The following is a 17,005-nucleotide window of genomic DNA, read 5'->3' as shown; positions in this document are numbered from 1 at the left end:
CCCACTGACAATCCCAGAGACAATCCCAGATACAATCCCAGAGACAATCCCACTGACAATCCCACTGACAATCCCAGAGACAATCCTAGAGACAATCCCACTGACAATCCCAGAGACAATCCCACAGACAATCCCAGAGACAATCCCACAGACAATCCCACTGACAATCCCAGAGACAATCCCAGAGACAATCCCAGACAATCCCACAGACAATCCCACTGACAATCCCAGAGACAATCCCACAGACAATCCCACTGACAATCCCAGAGACAATCCCAGAGACAATCCCAGAGACAATTCCAGAGACAATCCCACTGACAATCCCAGAGACAATCCCAGAGACAATCCCAGAGACAATCCCACTGACAATCCCACTGACAATCCCAGAGACAATCCCACTGACAATCCCAGAGACAATCCCACTGACAATCCCACTGACAATCCCAGAGACAATCCCACTGACAATCCCAGAGACAATCCCACTGACAATCCCACTGACAATCCCCCTGACAATCCCAGAGACAATCCCACTGACAATCCCAGAGACAATCCCACTGACAACCCACTGACAATCCCAGAGACAATCCACTGACAACCCAGAGACAACCCACTGACAATCCCAGAGACAATCCCACTGACAATCCCAGAGACAATCCCACTGACAATCCACTACAATCCCAGAGACAAAGAGACAATCCCAGAGACATCCCACTGCCAAATCCCACTGACAATCCCACTGACAATCCCAGAGACAATCCCACTGACAATCCCACTGACAATCCCACTGAAATCCCAGAGACAATCCCACTGACAATCCCAGACAATCCCAGAGACAATCCAGAGACAATCCCACTGACAATCCCACTGACAATCCCAGATACAATCCCAGAGACAATCCCACTGACAATCCCAAGAGCAAGAGACAATCCCAGAGACAATCCCAGAGCCAATCCCACTGACAATCCCAGAGACAATCCCACTGGACAATCCCAGAGACAATCCAGAGACAATCCACTGACAATCCCACTGACAATCCCAGAGACCCCACTGACAACCCACTGACAATCCCAGAGACAATCCCAGAGACAATCCCAGAGACAATCCCACTGACAATCCCACTGACAATCCCAGAGACAATCCCAGAGACAATCCCAGAGACAATCCCAGAGACAATCCCACTGACAATCCCACTGACAATCCCAGAGACAATCCCAGAGACAATCCCAGAGACAATCCCAGAGACAATCCCACTGACAATCCCACTGACAATCCCAGAGACAATCCCAGAGACAATCCCACTGACAATCCCACTGACAATCCCAGAGACAATCCCAGAGACAATCCCACTGACAATCCCAGAGACAATCCCAGAGACAATCCCAGAGACAATCCCAGAGACAATCCCACTGACAATCCCACTGACAATCCCAGAGACAATCCCAGAGACAATCCCAGAGACAATCCCACTGACAATCCCAGAGACAATCCCACTGACAATCCCAGAGACAATCCCACTGACAATCCCAGAGACAATCCCACTGACAATCCCAGAGACAATCCCACTGACAATCCCAGAGACAATCCCACTGACAATCCCAGAGACAATCCCACTGACAATCCCAGAGACAATCCCAGAGACAATCCCACTGACAATCCCACTGACAATCCCAGAGACAATCCCACTGACAATCCCACTGACAATCCCACTGACAATCCCACTGACAATCCCACTGACAATCCCAGAGACAATCCCACTGACAATCCCAGAGACAATCCCACTGACAATCCCAGAGACAATCCCACTGACAATCCCACTGACAATCCCACTGACAATCCCACTGACAATCCCAGAGACAATCCCACTGACAATCCCAGAGACAATCCCAGAGACAATCCCAGAGACAATCCCACTGACAATCCCAGAGACAATCCCACTGACAATCCCAGAGACAATCCCACTGACAATCCCACTGACAATCCCACTGACAATCCCAGAGACAATCCCAGAGACAATCCCAGAGACAATCCCACTGACAATCCCAGAGACAATCCCACTGGACAATCCCAAGACAATCCCAAGACAATCCCAGAGACAATCCAGAGACAATCCCACTGACAATCCCAGAGACAATCCCACTGACAATCCCAGAGACAATCAACCAGACGGACAATCCCAAGACAATCCCAAGACAATCCCAGGACAATCCCACTGACAACTCCAGAACAATCCCAGAGACAATCCCAGAGACAATCCACTGACAATCCCACTGACAATCCCACTGACAATCCCACGACAATCCCACTGACCAATCCAGAGACAATCCCAGAGACAATCCGGAGGACAAATTCCGGAAACCAATCCCCTGAAAATCCCAGAGAAAATCCCATACAATCCACTGACAATCCCAGAGACCAATCCCACTGGACAATCCCACTGAAAATCCAGAGACAATCCCACTGACAATCCCAGAGACAATCCCAGAGACAATCCACTGACAATCCCACTGACAATCCCACTGACAATCCCACTGACAATCCCAGAGACAATCCCAGAGACAATTCCACTGACAATCCCAGAGACAATCCCAGAGACAATCCCAGAGACAATCCCAGAGACAATCCCACTGACAATCCCAGAGACAATCCCACTGACAATCCCACTGACAATCCAGAGACAATCCCGCTGACAATCCACTGACAATCCCAGAGACAATCCCACTGACAATCCCAGAGCAATCCCAGAGACAATCCCACTGACAATCCCAGAGACAATCCCAGAGACAATCCCAGAGACAATCCCACTGACAATCCCAGAGACAAACCCACTGACAATCCCAGAGACAATCCCACTGACAATCCCACTGACAATCCCAGAGACAATCCCAGAGACAATCCCACTGACAATCCCACTGACAATCCCAGAGACAATCCCACTGACAATCCCACTGACAATCCCAGAGACAATCCCACTGACAATCCCAGAGACAATCCCACTGACAATCCCAGAGACAATCCCACTGACAATCCCACTGACAATCCCAGAGACAATCCCACTGACAATCCCAGAGACAAACCCACTGACAATCCCAGAGACAAACCCACTGACAATCCCAGAGACAATCCCACTGACAATCCCACTGACAATCCCAGAGACAATCCCACTGACAATCCCAGAGACAATCCCAGAGACAATCCCAGAGACAATCCCACTGACAATCCCAGAGACAATCCCACTGACAATCCCAGAGACAATCCCACTGACAATCCCAGAGACAATCCCACTGACAATCCCACTGACAATCCCAGAGACAATCCCAGAGACAATCCCAGAGACAATCCCACTGACAATCCCACTGACAATCCCAGAGACAATCCCACTGACAATCCCACTGACAATCCAGAGAACAAATCCCACTGACAATCCCAGAGACAATCCCACTGACAATCCCAGAGACAATCCCACTGACAATCCCACTGACAATCCCAGAGACAATCCCACTGACAATCCCAGAGACAATCCCACTGACAATCCCAGAGACAATCCCAGAGACAATCCCACTGACAATCCCGAGGGACAATCCCATGACAATCCCATGAGCAATCCCACTAGACAATCCCACTGCAATCCCAGTACAATCCCAGAGACAAGCCCACGACAATCCCCTGACAATCCCAGAGACAATCCCACTTGACATCCAACTGACAATCCCAGAGACATCCCACTGACCAATCCACTGACAATCCCGAGACCTCCCACTGAAAATCCCGAGACTCCCACTCACAATTCTTTCCCACCCTGAACAATCCCAGAGACAAGTACCACTGATCAAATCAACCACTGACAATCCCAAGACAATCCCAGATACAATCCCACTGAATTCCCAAGACAACCCAGAACAATCCAACTGACAATCCCATAGACAATCCCACGACAATCCCAGAGACAATCCCACGAAAATCCCACTACATCCAAGACATCCCACTGAAAATCCTAAATTAAAAAGCCCACTGACAATCCCAGAGACAATCCCACTGACAATCCCAGAGACAATCCCAGAGACAATCCCAGAGACAATCCCACTGACAATCCCAGAGACAATCCCAGAGACAATCCCAGAGACAATCCCACTGACAATCCCAGAGACAATCCCACTGACAATCCCAGAGACAATCCCACTGACAATCCCACTGACAATCCCACTGACAATCCCAGAGACAATCCCACTGACAATCCCACTGACAATCCCACTGACAATCCCACTGACAATCCCAGAGACAATCCCACTGACAATCCCAGAGACAATCCCACTGACAATCCCACTGACAATCCCAGAGACAATCCCACTGACAATCCCAGAGACAATCCCACTGACAATCCCACTGACAATCCCACTGACAATCCCAGAGACAATCCCAGAGACAATCCCACTGACAATCCCACTGACAATCCCAGAGACAATCCCACTGACAATCCCACTGACAATCCCAGAGACAATCCCAGAGACAATCCCAGAGACAATCCCACTGACAATCCCACTGACAATCCCACTGACAATCCCACTGACAATCCCACTGACAATCCCAGAGACAATCCCAGAGACAATCCCACTGACAATCCCAGAGACAATCCCACTGACAATCCCACTGACAATCCCACTGACAATCCCAGAGACAATCCCACTGACAATCCCACTGACAATCCCACTGACAATCCCAGAGACAATCCCACTGACAATCCCACTGACAATCCCAGAGACAATCCCACTGACAATCCCACTGACAATCCCAGAGACAATCCCACTGACAATCCCACTGACAATCCCAGAGACAATCCCAGAGACAATCCCACTGACAATCCCACTGACAATCCCAGAGACAATCCCACTGACAATCCCACTGACAATCCCACTGACAATCCCAGAGACAATCCCACTGACAATCCCAGAGACAATCCCAGAGACAATCCCACTGACAATCCCAGAGACAATCCCAGAGACAATCCCACTGACAATCCCAGAGACAATCCCAGAGACAATCCCAGAGACAATCCCAGAGACAATCCCACTGACAATCCCACTGACAATCCCACTGACAATCCCACTGACAATCCCAGAGACAATCCCAGAGACAATCCCAGAGACAATCCCAGAGACAATCCCAGAGACAATCCCACTGACAATCCCACTGACAATCCCAGAGACAATCCCACTGACAATCCCACTGACAATCCCAGAGACAATCCCAGAGACAATCCCACTGACAATCCCACTGACAATCCCACTGACAATCCCACTGACAATCCCAGAGACAATCCCACTGACAATCCCACTGACAATCCCAGAGACAATCCCACTGACAATCCCAGAGACAATCCCACTGACAATCCCACTGACAATCCCACTGACAATCCCAGAGACAATCCCAGAGACAATCCCACTGACAATCCCAGAGACAATCCCCGTGACGATTCCAAAGTTCATACTTTCTATTTTTGTCAAATTCTGGATTCAATTTGCATTGTGCATTTCTGTTATCATTCTGGGAGAAATTGTTGTGCCAAATAAACATTCAGCAAATGAGAAGACACTAAAAATGTGTTGGACATTGTCATCAAACACTCCCTGATCTGTTGCAGGTCCCTGATGTACACTGTGCAGTATAGAGGGAGCTTTACTCTGTATCTAACCCCGTGCTGTACCTGTCGTCGGAGTGTTTGATGGGGACAGTGTAGAGGGAGCTTTACTCTGTATCTAACCCCGTGCTGTACCTGTCCTGGGAGTGTTTGATGGGGACAGTGTAGAGGGAGCTTTACTCTGTATCTAACCCCGTGCTGTACCTGTCCTGGGAGTGTTTGATGGGGACAGTGTAGAGGGAGCTTTACTCTGTATCTAACCCCGTGCTGTACCTGTCCTGGGAGTGTTTGATGGGGACAGTGTAGAGGGAGCTTTACTCTGTATCTAACCCCGTGCTGTACCTGTCCTGGGAGTGTTTGATGGGGTCAGTGTAGAGGGAGCTTTACTCTGTATCTAACCCCGTGCTGTACCTGTCCTGGGAGTGTTTGATGGGGACAGTGTAGAGGGAGCTTTACTCTGTATCTAACCCCGTGCTGTACCTGTCCTGGGAGTGTTTGATGGGGACAGTGTAGAGGGAGCTTTACTCTGTATCTAACGTTCGTCCTTTTCATTTTAATTAACGTGCAGAGGTAAGTCTTGAGATTTACCAGTCTGACTTGATGACGTTCAGAGAGGCTCGTGTGTGTAATGGGCGCGTAATAAGGTGTCCCTGCAGAGAATGTGGTGTCGGGGGAGCGCTGCCAGGCTCCCGGGAGTCGCCTTTGTTTGTATGATGCAAACAAATGAGTCGAAATATGTTGATTGGAATGTGTTGGCATTTAGTGCTCCTTGAGACCCTGCGGACGTGTTTGATGCCTTTCTGATGCCTGCAAACAATAGGGAGCTGGCACAGGTGCCCGGGGACCGCTCTCACAAGCAGCACTCATCATGCTTGTTAGCATTGTGTCGTTGTTCCTCAAGGAGCGATACACATCCGGGTATCAGCTGCAGACTGGAATCTAATCGAGGGGTTCGGGATGGTTTATATATAGAATAACAGATACCCGGGGGTGAGATACAGACTGGAATCTAATCGAGGGGTTTGGGGTGGTTTATATATAGAATAACATATACCCAGGCGTGAATTACAGACTGGAATCTAATCGAGGGGTTCGTGGTGGTTTATGTATAGAATAACATATACCCAGGCGTGAGTTACAGACTGGAATCTAATCGAGGGGTTCGGGGTGGTTCATGTATAGAATAACAGATACCTGAGAGTGAGTTACAGACAGGAATCTAATCGAGGGGTACGGGGTGGTTTATATATAGAATAACAGATACCTGAGAGTGAGTTACAGACAGGAATCTAATTGAGGGGTACGGGGTGGTTTATATATAGAATAACAGATACCTGAGAGTGAGTTACAGACAGGAATCTAATCGAGGGGTTCAGGGTGGTTTATATGTAGAATAACAGATACCCGGGAGTGAGTTACAGACTGGAATCTAATCGAGGGGTTCGGGATGGTTTATATGTAGAATAACAGATACCCGGGAGTGAGTTACAGACTGGAATCTAATCGAGGGGTTCGGGATGGTTTATATATAGAATAACAGATACCCGGGAGTGAGTTACAGACTGGAATCTAATCGAGGGGTTCGGGATGGTTTATATATTGAATAAAAGATACCCGGGAGTGAGTTACAGACTGGAATCTAATCGAGGGGTTCGGGGTGGTTTATATATAGAATAACAGATACCCGGGAGTGAGTTACAGACTGGAATCTAATCGAGGGGTTCGGGGTGGTTTATATATAGAATAACCGATACGCAGGAGAGAGTTACAGACTCAAATCTAATCGAGGTGTTCGGGGTGGTTTATATGTGGAATAACAGATACCCGGGAGTGAGTTACCGACTTGAATCTAATCGAGGGGTTCGGGGTGGTTTATAAATCAAACAGATACCCGGGTGTGCGTTACAGACTGGAATCTAATCGAGGGATTCAGGGTGGTTTATATACAAAGTAACAGATACCCGGGAGTGAGTTACAGACTGGAATCTAATCGAGGAGTTCGGGGTGGTTTATATATAGAATAACAGATACCCGGGAGTGAGTTACAGACTGGAATCTAATCGAAGGTTTCGCCGTGGTTTATATATAGAATTACAAATACCCGGGAATGAGTTACAGACTGGAATCTAATCGAGGGGTTCGGGGTGGTTTATATATAGAATAACAGATAACCTGGAGTGAGTTACAGATTGGAATCTAATAGAGGGGTTCGGGGTGGTTTATATTTCGAATAACAGATACCCGGGAGTGAGTTACAGACTGGAATCTAATCGAGGGGATCGGGGTGGTTTATATTTCGAATAACCGATACCCCGGAGGGAGTTACAGACTGGAATCTAATCGAGGGGTTCGGGGTGGTTTATATACAGAATAACAGATACCCGGGAGTGAGTTACAGACTGGAATCTAATCGAGGGGTTCGGGGTGGTTTATATATAGAATAACAGATACCCGGGAGTGAGTTACAGACTGGAATCTAATCGAGGGGTTCGGGGTGGGTTATATATAGAATAACAGATACCCGGGGGTGAGATACAGACTGGAATCTAATCGAGGGGTTCGGGTTGGTTTATATATAGAATAACAGATACCCGGGAGTGAGTTACAGACTGGAATCTAATCGAGGGTTTCGGGGTAGTTTATGTATAGAATAACCGATACGCAGGAGAGAGTTGCAGACTCAAATCTAATCGAGGTGTTCGGGGTGGTTTATATGTGGAATAACAGATACCCGGGAGTGAGTTACCGACTTGAATCTAATCGAGGGGTTCGGGGTGGTTTATAAATCGAACAGATACCCGGGTGTGCGTTACAGACTGGAATCTAATCGAGGGATTCAGGGTGGTTTATATACAAAGTAACAGATACCCGGGAGTGAGTTACAGACTGGAATCTAATCGAGGAGTTCGGGGTGGTTTATATATAGAATAACAGATACCCGGGAGTGAGTTACAGACTGGAATCTAATCGAAGGTTTCGCCGTGGTTTATATATAGAATTACAAATACCCGGGAATGAGTTACAGACTGGAATCTAATCGAGGGGTTCGGGGTGGTTTATATATAGAATAACAGATACCCTGGAGTGAGTTACAGACTGGAATCTAATCGAGGGGTTCGGGGTGGTTTATATTTCGAATAACAGATACCCGGGAGTGAGTTACAGACTGGAATCTAATCGAGGGGTTCGGGGTGGTTTATATATAGAATAACAGATACCCGGGAGTGAGTTACAGACTGGAATCTAATCGAAGGTTTCGCCGTGGTTTATATATAGAATTACAAATACCCGGGAATGAGTTACAGACTGGAATCTAATCGAGGGGTTCGGGGTGGTTTATATATAGAATAACAGATAACCTGGAGTGAGTTACAGATTGGAATCTAATAGAGGGGTTCGGGGTGGTTTATATTTCGAATAACAGATACCCGGGAGTGAGTTACAGACTGGAATCTAATCGAGGGGATCGGGGTGGTTTATATTTCGAATAACCGATACCCCGGAGGGAGTTACAGACTGGAATCTAATCGAGGGGTTCGGGGTGGTTTATATACAGAATAACAGATACCCGGGAGTGAGTTACAGACTGGAATCTAATCGAGGGGTTCGGGGTGGTTTATATATAGAATAACAGATACCCGGGAGTGAGTTACAGACTGGAATCTAATCGAGGGGTTCGGGGTGGGTTATATATAGAATAACAGATACCCGGGGGTGAGATACAGACTGGAATCTAATCGAGGGGTTCGGGTTGGTTTATATATAGAATAACAGATACCCGGGAGTGAGTTACAGACTGGAATCTAATCGAGGGTTTCGGGGTAGTTTATGTATAGAATAACCGATACGCAGGAGAGAGTTGCAGACTCAAATCTAATCGAGGTGTTCGGGGTGGTTTATATGTGGAATAACAGATACCCGGGAGTGAGTTACCGACTTGAATCTAATCGAGGGGTTCGGGGTGGTTTATAAATCGAACAGATACCCGGGTGTGCGTTACAGACTGGAATCTAATCGAGGGATTCAGGGTGGTTTATATACAAAGTAACAGATACCCGGGAGTGAGTTACAGACTGGAATCTAATCGAGGAGTTCGGGGTGGTTTATATATAGAATAACAGATACCCGGGAGTGAGTTACAGACTGGAATCTAATCGAAGGTTTCGCCGTGGTTTATATATAGAATTACAAATACCCGGGAATGAGTTACAGACTGGAATCTCATCGAGGGGTTCGGGGTGGTTTATATATAGAATAACAGATACCCTGGAGTGAGTTACAGACTGGAATCTAATCGAGGGGTTCGGGGTGGTTTATATTTCGAATAACAGATACCCGGGAGTGAGTTACAGACTGGAATCTAATCGAGGGGATCGGGGTGGTTTATATTTCGAATAACAGATACCCTGGAGTGAGTTACAGACTGGAATCTAATCGAGGGGATCGGGGTGGTTTATATATAGAATAACAGATACCCGGGAGTTTGTTACAGACTGGAATCTAATCGAGGGGTTCGGGATAGTTTATATATAGAATAACAGATACCCGGGAGTGAGTTACAGACTGGAATCTAATCGAGGGGTTCGGGGTGGTTTATATATAGAATAACAGATACCCTGGAGTGAGTTACAGACTGGAATCTAATCGAGGGGTTCGGGGTGGTTTATATTTCGAATAACAGATACCCGGGAGTGAGTTACAGACTGGAATCTAATCGAGGGGTTCGGGATAGTTTATATATATAATAACAGATACCCAGGAGTGAGTTACCGACTGGAATCTAATCGAGGGGTTCGGGGTGGTTTATATATAGAATAACAGATACCCGGGAGTGAGTTACAGACTGGAATCTAATCGAGGGGTTCGGGGTGGTTTATATATAGAATAACAGATACCCGGGAGTGAGTTACAGACTGGAATCTAATCGAGGGGTTCGGGGTGGTTTATATATAGAATAACAGATACCCGGGAGTGAGTTACAGACTGGAATCTAATCGAGGGGTTCGGGATGGTTTATATATAGAATAACAGATACCCGGGAGTGAGTTACAGACTGGAATCTAATCGAGGGGTTCGGGATGGTTTATATATTGAATAACAGATACCCGGGAGTGAGTTACAGACTGGAATCTAATCGAGGGGTTCGGGGTGGGTTATATATCGAATAACAGATACCTGGGAGTGAGTTACAGACTGGAATCTAATCGAGGGGATCGGGGTGGTTTATATTTCGAATAACAGATACCGTGGAGTGAGTTACAGACTGGAATCTAATCGAGGGGATCGGGGTGGTTTATATATAGAATAACAGATACCCGGGAGTGTGTTACAGACTGGAATCTAATCGAGGGGTTCGGGATAGTTTATATATAGAATAACAGATACCCGGGAGTGAGTTACAGACTGGAATCTAATCGAGGGGTTCGGGGTGGTTTATATTTCGAATAACAGATACCCGGGAGTGAGTTACAGACTGGAATCTAATCGAGGGGTTCGCCGTGGTTTATATATAGAATATCAGATACCCGGGAGTGAGTTACAGACTGGAATCTAATCGAGGGGTTCGGGGTGGTTTATTTATAGAATAACAGATACCCGGGAGTGAGTTACAGACTGGAATCTAATCGAGGGGTTCGCCGTGGTTTATATATAGAATAACAGATACCCGGGAGTGAGTTACAGACTGGAATCTAATCGAGGGGTTCGGGGTGGTTTATATATAGAATAACAGATACCCGGGAGTGAGTTACAGACTGGAATCTAATCGAGGGGTTCGGGGTGGTTTATATATAGAATAACAGATACCCGGGAGTGAGTTACAGACTGGAATCTAATCGAGGGGTTCAGGGTGGTTTATATATAGAATAACAGATACCCGGGAGTGAGTTACAGACTGGATTCAAATCAAGTGGTTTGAAAGTTTATATATAGAATCACTTTAGATCTAGACTCTTGCTTTAAGACGGTGCTGTGTGGGAGAGTTGTGCGGTGCGAATCAGCAGGTTGCACAGACTGTGGGTCAGGAGCTGTGAGACCCTCTCTCCTGGCACGGCTGTGCTCAGCCTCTCTGCTTGAGGCCAGCAGTGGTACCTGGCCACCCCGCGCACTTCCTGCCCTGGCGAGGGACCTGCCAGCTGGGTTCCGTGCTGCTGCTGCCATCCCCCCTCCTGCCTGCCCTGCGTGCTGCCTTTTCCTCTGGCAGGCCCCTGATGGGTAGGCCCCGCAGCGAGGCCTAGCACAAGGCTTGGGTCCAAGCCAGGGAGGATTTGGAGGCACAGCGGGAGGGAAGCACTTTGATGCTCAGGACTGTCTCACTATTAACCCTGTTGCCGCGATCCAGGCCGTCCACTGCCAGCAGTAAGCACCGTTATCCGGGCTGTTCCTGAGAGGGAGAGGGGGATTTCATTCCCTCGCAGGGCCTCAATGATTCGCATCCTCTCTCTGTGAGTCAGGGGGCTGAGGGTTTAAGTTATCCAGGCCAACACTCCCAGCGCAAGGGCTGAGGGTGTGCTCCACTGTCAGAGTGAGCCAATCCCTCTGGGTCTGCACTGCCAGTACTGACCCTCTGACAGTGCAGCACTCCCTCAGTACTGACCCTCTGACAGTGCAGCACTCCCTCAGTACTGACCCTCTGACAGTGCAGCACTCCCTCAGTACTGACCCTCTGACAGTGCAGCACTCCCTCAGTACTGACCCTCTGACAGTGCGGCACTCCCTCAGTACTGACCCTCAGACAGTGCGGCGCTCCCTCAGTACTGACCCTCTGACAGTGCGGCGCTCCCTCAGTACTGACCCTCTGACAGTGCGGCACTCCCTCAGTACTGACCCTCTGACAGTGCGGCACTCCCTCAGTACTGACCCTCTGACAGTGCGGCACTCCCTCAGTACTGACCCTCTGACAGGGCGGCACTCCCTCAGTACTGACCCTCTGACAGTGCAGCACTCCCTCAGTACTGACCCTCTGACAGGGCGCCACTCCCACAGAACTGACCCTCTGACAGTACAGCACTCCCTCAGTACTGACCCTCTGACAGTACAGCACTCCCTCAGTACTGACCTTCTGACAGTGCAGCAGTCCCTCTGTACTGACCGTCCGACAGTGCGGCACTCCCTCAGTACTGACCCTCTGACAGTGCAGCATTCCCTCAGTCCTGACCCTCTGACAGTGCAGTAGTCCCTCAGTACTGACCCTCTGACAGTGCGGCACTCCCTCAGCACTGACCCTCTGACAGTGCGGCACTCCCTCAGTACTGACCCTCTGACAGTGCAGCGCTCCCTCAGTACTGACCCTCTGACAGTGTGGTACTCCCTCAGGGCTGACCCCCGACAGTGCAGCACTCCCTCAGTACTGACCCTCTGACAGTGCAGCACTCCCTCAGTACTGACCCTCTGACAGGGCGGCACTCCCTCAGTACTGACCCTCTGACAGTACAGCACTCCCTCAGTACTGACCCTCTGACAGTACAGCACTCCCTCAGTACTGACCCTCTGACAGTGCAGCATTCCCTCAGTGCTGACCCTCTGACAGTGCGGCACTCCCTCAGTACTGACCCTCTGACAGTGCAGCACTCCCTCAGTACTGATCCTCTGACAGTGCAGCATTCCCTCAGTGCTGACCCTCTGACAGTGCGGCACTCCCTCAGTACTGACCCTCTGACTGCAGTGCTCCCTCAGTACTGACCCTCTGACAGTGCAGCACTCCCTCAGTACTGACCCTCTGACAGTGCAGCACTCCCTCAGTACTGAGCCTCTGACAGTGCGGTACTCCCTCAGTACTGACCCTCTGACAGTGCGGCACTCCCTCAGTACTGACCCTCTGACAGTGCGGCGCTCCCTCAGTACTGACCCTCTGACAGTGCGGCACTCCCTCAGTACTGACCCTCTGACAGTGCGGCACTCCCTCAGTACTGACCCTCTGACAGGGCGGCACTCCCTCAGTACTGACCCTCTGACAGTGCAGCACTCCCTCAGTACTGACCCTCTGACAGGGCGGCACTCCCTCAGAACTGACCCTCTGACAGTACAGCACTCCCTCAGTACTGACCCTCTGACAGTACAGCACTCCCTCAGTACTGACCTTCTGACAGTGCAGCAGTCCCTCTGTACTGACCGTCCGACAGTGCGGCACTCCCTCAGTACTGACCCTCTGACAGTGCAGCATTCCCTCAGTACTGACCCTCTGACAGTGCAGTAGTCCCTCAGTACTGACCCTCTGACAGTGCGGCACTCCCTCAGCACTGACCCTCTGACAGTGCGGCACTCCCTCAGTACTGACCCTCTGACAGTGCAGCGCTCCCTCAGTACTGACCCTCTGACAGTGCGGCACTCCCTCAGTACTGACCCTCTGACAGTGCAGCGCTCCCTCAGTACTGACCCTCTGACAGTGCGGCACTCCCTCAGTACTGACCCTCTGACAGGGCGGCACTCCCTCAGTACTGACCCTCTGACAGTGCAGCACTCCCTCAGTACTGACCCTCTGACAGGGCGGCACTCCCTCAGAACTGACCCTCTGACAGTACAGCACTCCCTCAGTACTGACCCTCTGACAGTACAGCACTCCCTCAGTACTGACCTTCTGACAGTGCAGCAGTCCCTCTGTACTGACCGTCCGACAGTGCGGCACTCCCTCAGTACTGACCCTCTGACAGTGCAGCATTCCCTCAGTACTGACCCTCTGACAGTGCAGTAGTCCCTCAGTACTGACCCTCTGATAGTGCAGCATTCCCTCAGTACTGACCCTCTGACAGTGCAGCACTCCCTCAGTACTGACCCTCTGACAGTGCGGCACTCCCTCAGCACTGACCCTCTGACAGTGCGGCACTCCCTCAGTACTGACCCTCTGACAGTACAGCACTCCCTCAGTACTGACCCTCTGACAGTACAGCACTCCCTCAGTACTGACCCTCTGACAGTGCAGCATTCCCTCAGTGCTGACCCTCTGACAGTGCAGTGCTCCCTCAGTACTGACCCTCTGACAGTGCAGCACTCCCTCAGTACTGACCCTCTGACAGTGCAGCACTCCCTCAGTACTGAGCCTCTGACAGTGCGGTACTCCCTCAGTACTGACCCTCTGACAGTGCGGCACTCCCTCAGTACTGACCCTCTGACAGTGCGGCGCTCCCTCAGTACTGACCCTCTGACAGTGCGGCACTCCCTCAGTACTGTCCCTCTGACAGTGCGGCACTCCCTCAGTTCTGACCCTCTGACAGCGCGGCACTCCCTCAGTACTGACCCTCTGACAGTGGGGCACTCCCTCAGTACTGACCCTCTGACAGTGCGGCGCTCCCTCAGCACTGACCCTCTGACAGTACAGCACTCCCTCAGTACTGACCCTCTGACAGTGCAGCGCTCCCTCAGTACTGACCCACTGACAGTACAGCACTCCCTCAGCACTGACCCTCTGACAGTACAGCAGTCCCTCGGTACTGATATGGAGTCTCAACCTGGATTTTTGTGAATGGAATTTGATGCCGCCATTTTGTCCGCCATAAGCGTACTCCTAAATGACACACAGTTGAAAATTAACATATAATCTACTCTCATCTCCAACTAATCTCAGTATTATTACAAACTATGATCTGCTCTCACTCACACTACCTTTCCTTCGGTCTATGCTCGAGCTAACTCCTTTACCTCTCTCCCACATGTGGCTCAGCATCAGTGTCTTATATACTTGTAACTCTAGCTCCTTCTAGTGGCTGATCGAGACATTTCATCCACGCTTGCAATTCTTACATTGATGATAATACCACAGTGGGGAGAAACGTGCAGGGTATCTCCTGAAGGGCAAGTGTAGAATCCGAGTGAATACATCTGGAACGGTCGGCTAGAATCAACTGTAGTCTGATTCCTGGGGTGGCGGGATGGTCGTATGAGGAGAGGCTAAGTCGGTTAGGATTATATTCATTGGAGTTTAGAAGAGTGAGGGGGGATCTCGTAGAAACGTACAAAATTCTAACAGAATCAGACCAGGTTTCAGTTTTGTGGGCGTCGCTGGTTAGGTCAGCATTTATTGCCCATCCCTAGTTGCCCCCTTGAGAAGGTGGTGGGGGAGCCGCCATCTTGAGCCGCTGCAGTCCCTGAGGTGTAGGTACACCCACCGTGCTGTTAGGGAAGGAGCTCCAGGATTTTGGCCCCAGCGACAGTGAAGGAACGGCCGATATATTTCCCAGTCGGGGTGGGGAGTGACTGGGAGGGGAACCTCCAGGTGGTGGGGTTCCCAGGTATCTGCTGCCCTTGTCCTTCTAGATGGTAGAGGCCGTGGGTTTGGAAGGTGCTGCCTCAGGAGCCTTGGTGAGTTGCTGCCGTGCATCTTGTAGACGGTACACACGGCTGCCACTGTGCGTCGGTGGGGGAGGGAGTGAATGTTGGTGGAAGGGGAGCCAATCAAGCGGGGCTGTTTTGTCCTGGATGGTGTTGAGCTTCTTGTGTGTTGTTGGAGCTGCGCTCATCCAGGCAAGTGAAGAGTATTCCATCACACTCCTGACTTGTGCCTTGTAGATGGTGGACAGGCTTTGGGGGGGTCAGGAGGTGAGTTACTCTCCGCAGGATTCCCAGCCTCTGACCTGCCCTGGTAGCCACAGTATTAATGTGGCTGGGTCCAGTTCAGTTTCTGATCAATGGTAACCCCCAGGATGTTGATAGTGGGGGATTCAGCGATGGTAATGCCATTGATTGTCAAGGGGCGATGGTTAGATCCTCTCTTGTAGGAGATGGTCATTACCTAACACTTGTGTGGCATGAATGTAACTTGCCACTTGCCCGCCCGAGCCTGGATATTGTCCAGGTCTCGCTGCATTTGGACAGGGACGGCTTCAGTATCTGAGGAGGCGCGAACGGTGCTGAACATTGTGCAGTCATCAGCGAACATCCCCACCTCTGACCTTCTGATGGAAGGGAGGTCATTGATGAAGCAGCTGAAGATGATTGGGCAGAGGACACGACCCTGAGGAACTCCTGCAGTGATATCCTGTAGCTGAGATGATTGACCTCCAACCACCACAACCATCTTCCTTTGTGCTGGGAATGACCCCAGCCAGAGGAGAGTTTCCCCCTGATTCCCATTGACACCAGTTTAGCTCAGGCTCCTTGATGCCATTAAATAGATTCAGAAAGAATGTTCCTGATGGTGGGGGAGTCCAGAATTTGGGGTCATAGTTTGAGGATAAGGGGTCAACCTTTTAGGACTGAGGTGAGGAGAAATGTCTTCACCCAGAGAGAGCGGGGAATCTGTGGAATTCGCTCCCGCAGGAAGTAGTTGAAGCCAAAACATTGAGTAATTTTGAGCAGGAATTCGATATAGTTCTTGGGGCTAAAGGGATTTGGGGGGAAGGCGGGATCAGGGTATTGAACTTGATGATCAGCCATGATCGT

This window comes from Scyliorhinus canicula, chromosome 29 (genome assembly GCF_902713615.1).
Source record: "Scyliorhinus canicula chromosome 29, sScyCan1.1, whole genome shotgun sequence".
NCBI lineage: Eukaryota > Metazoa > Chordata > Chondrichthyes > Carcharhiniformes > Scyliorhinidae > Scyliorhinus > Scyliorhinus canicula.
This window is presented reverse-complemented; position numbering follows the sequence as displayed.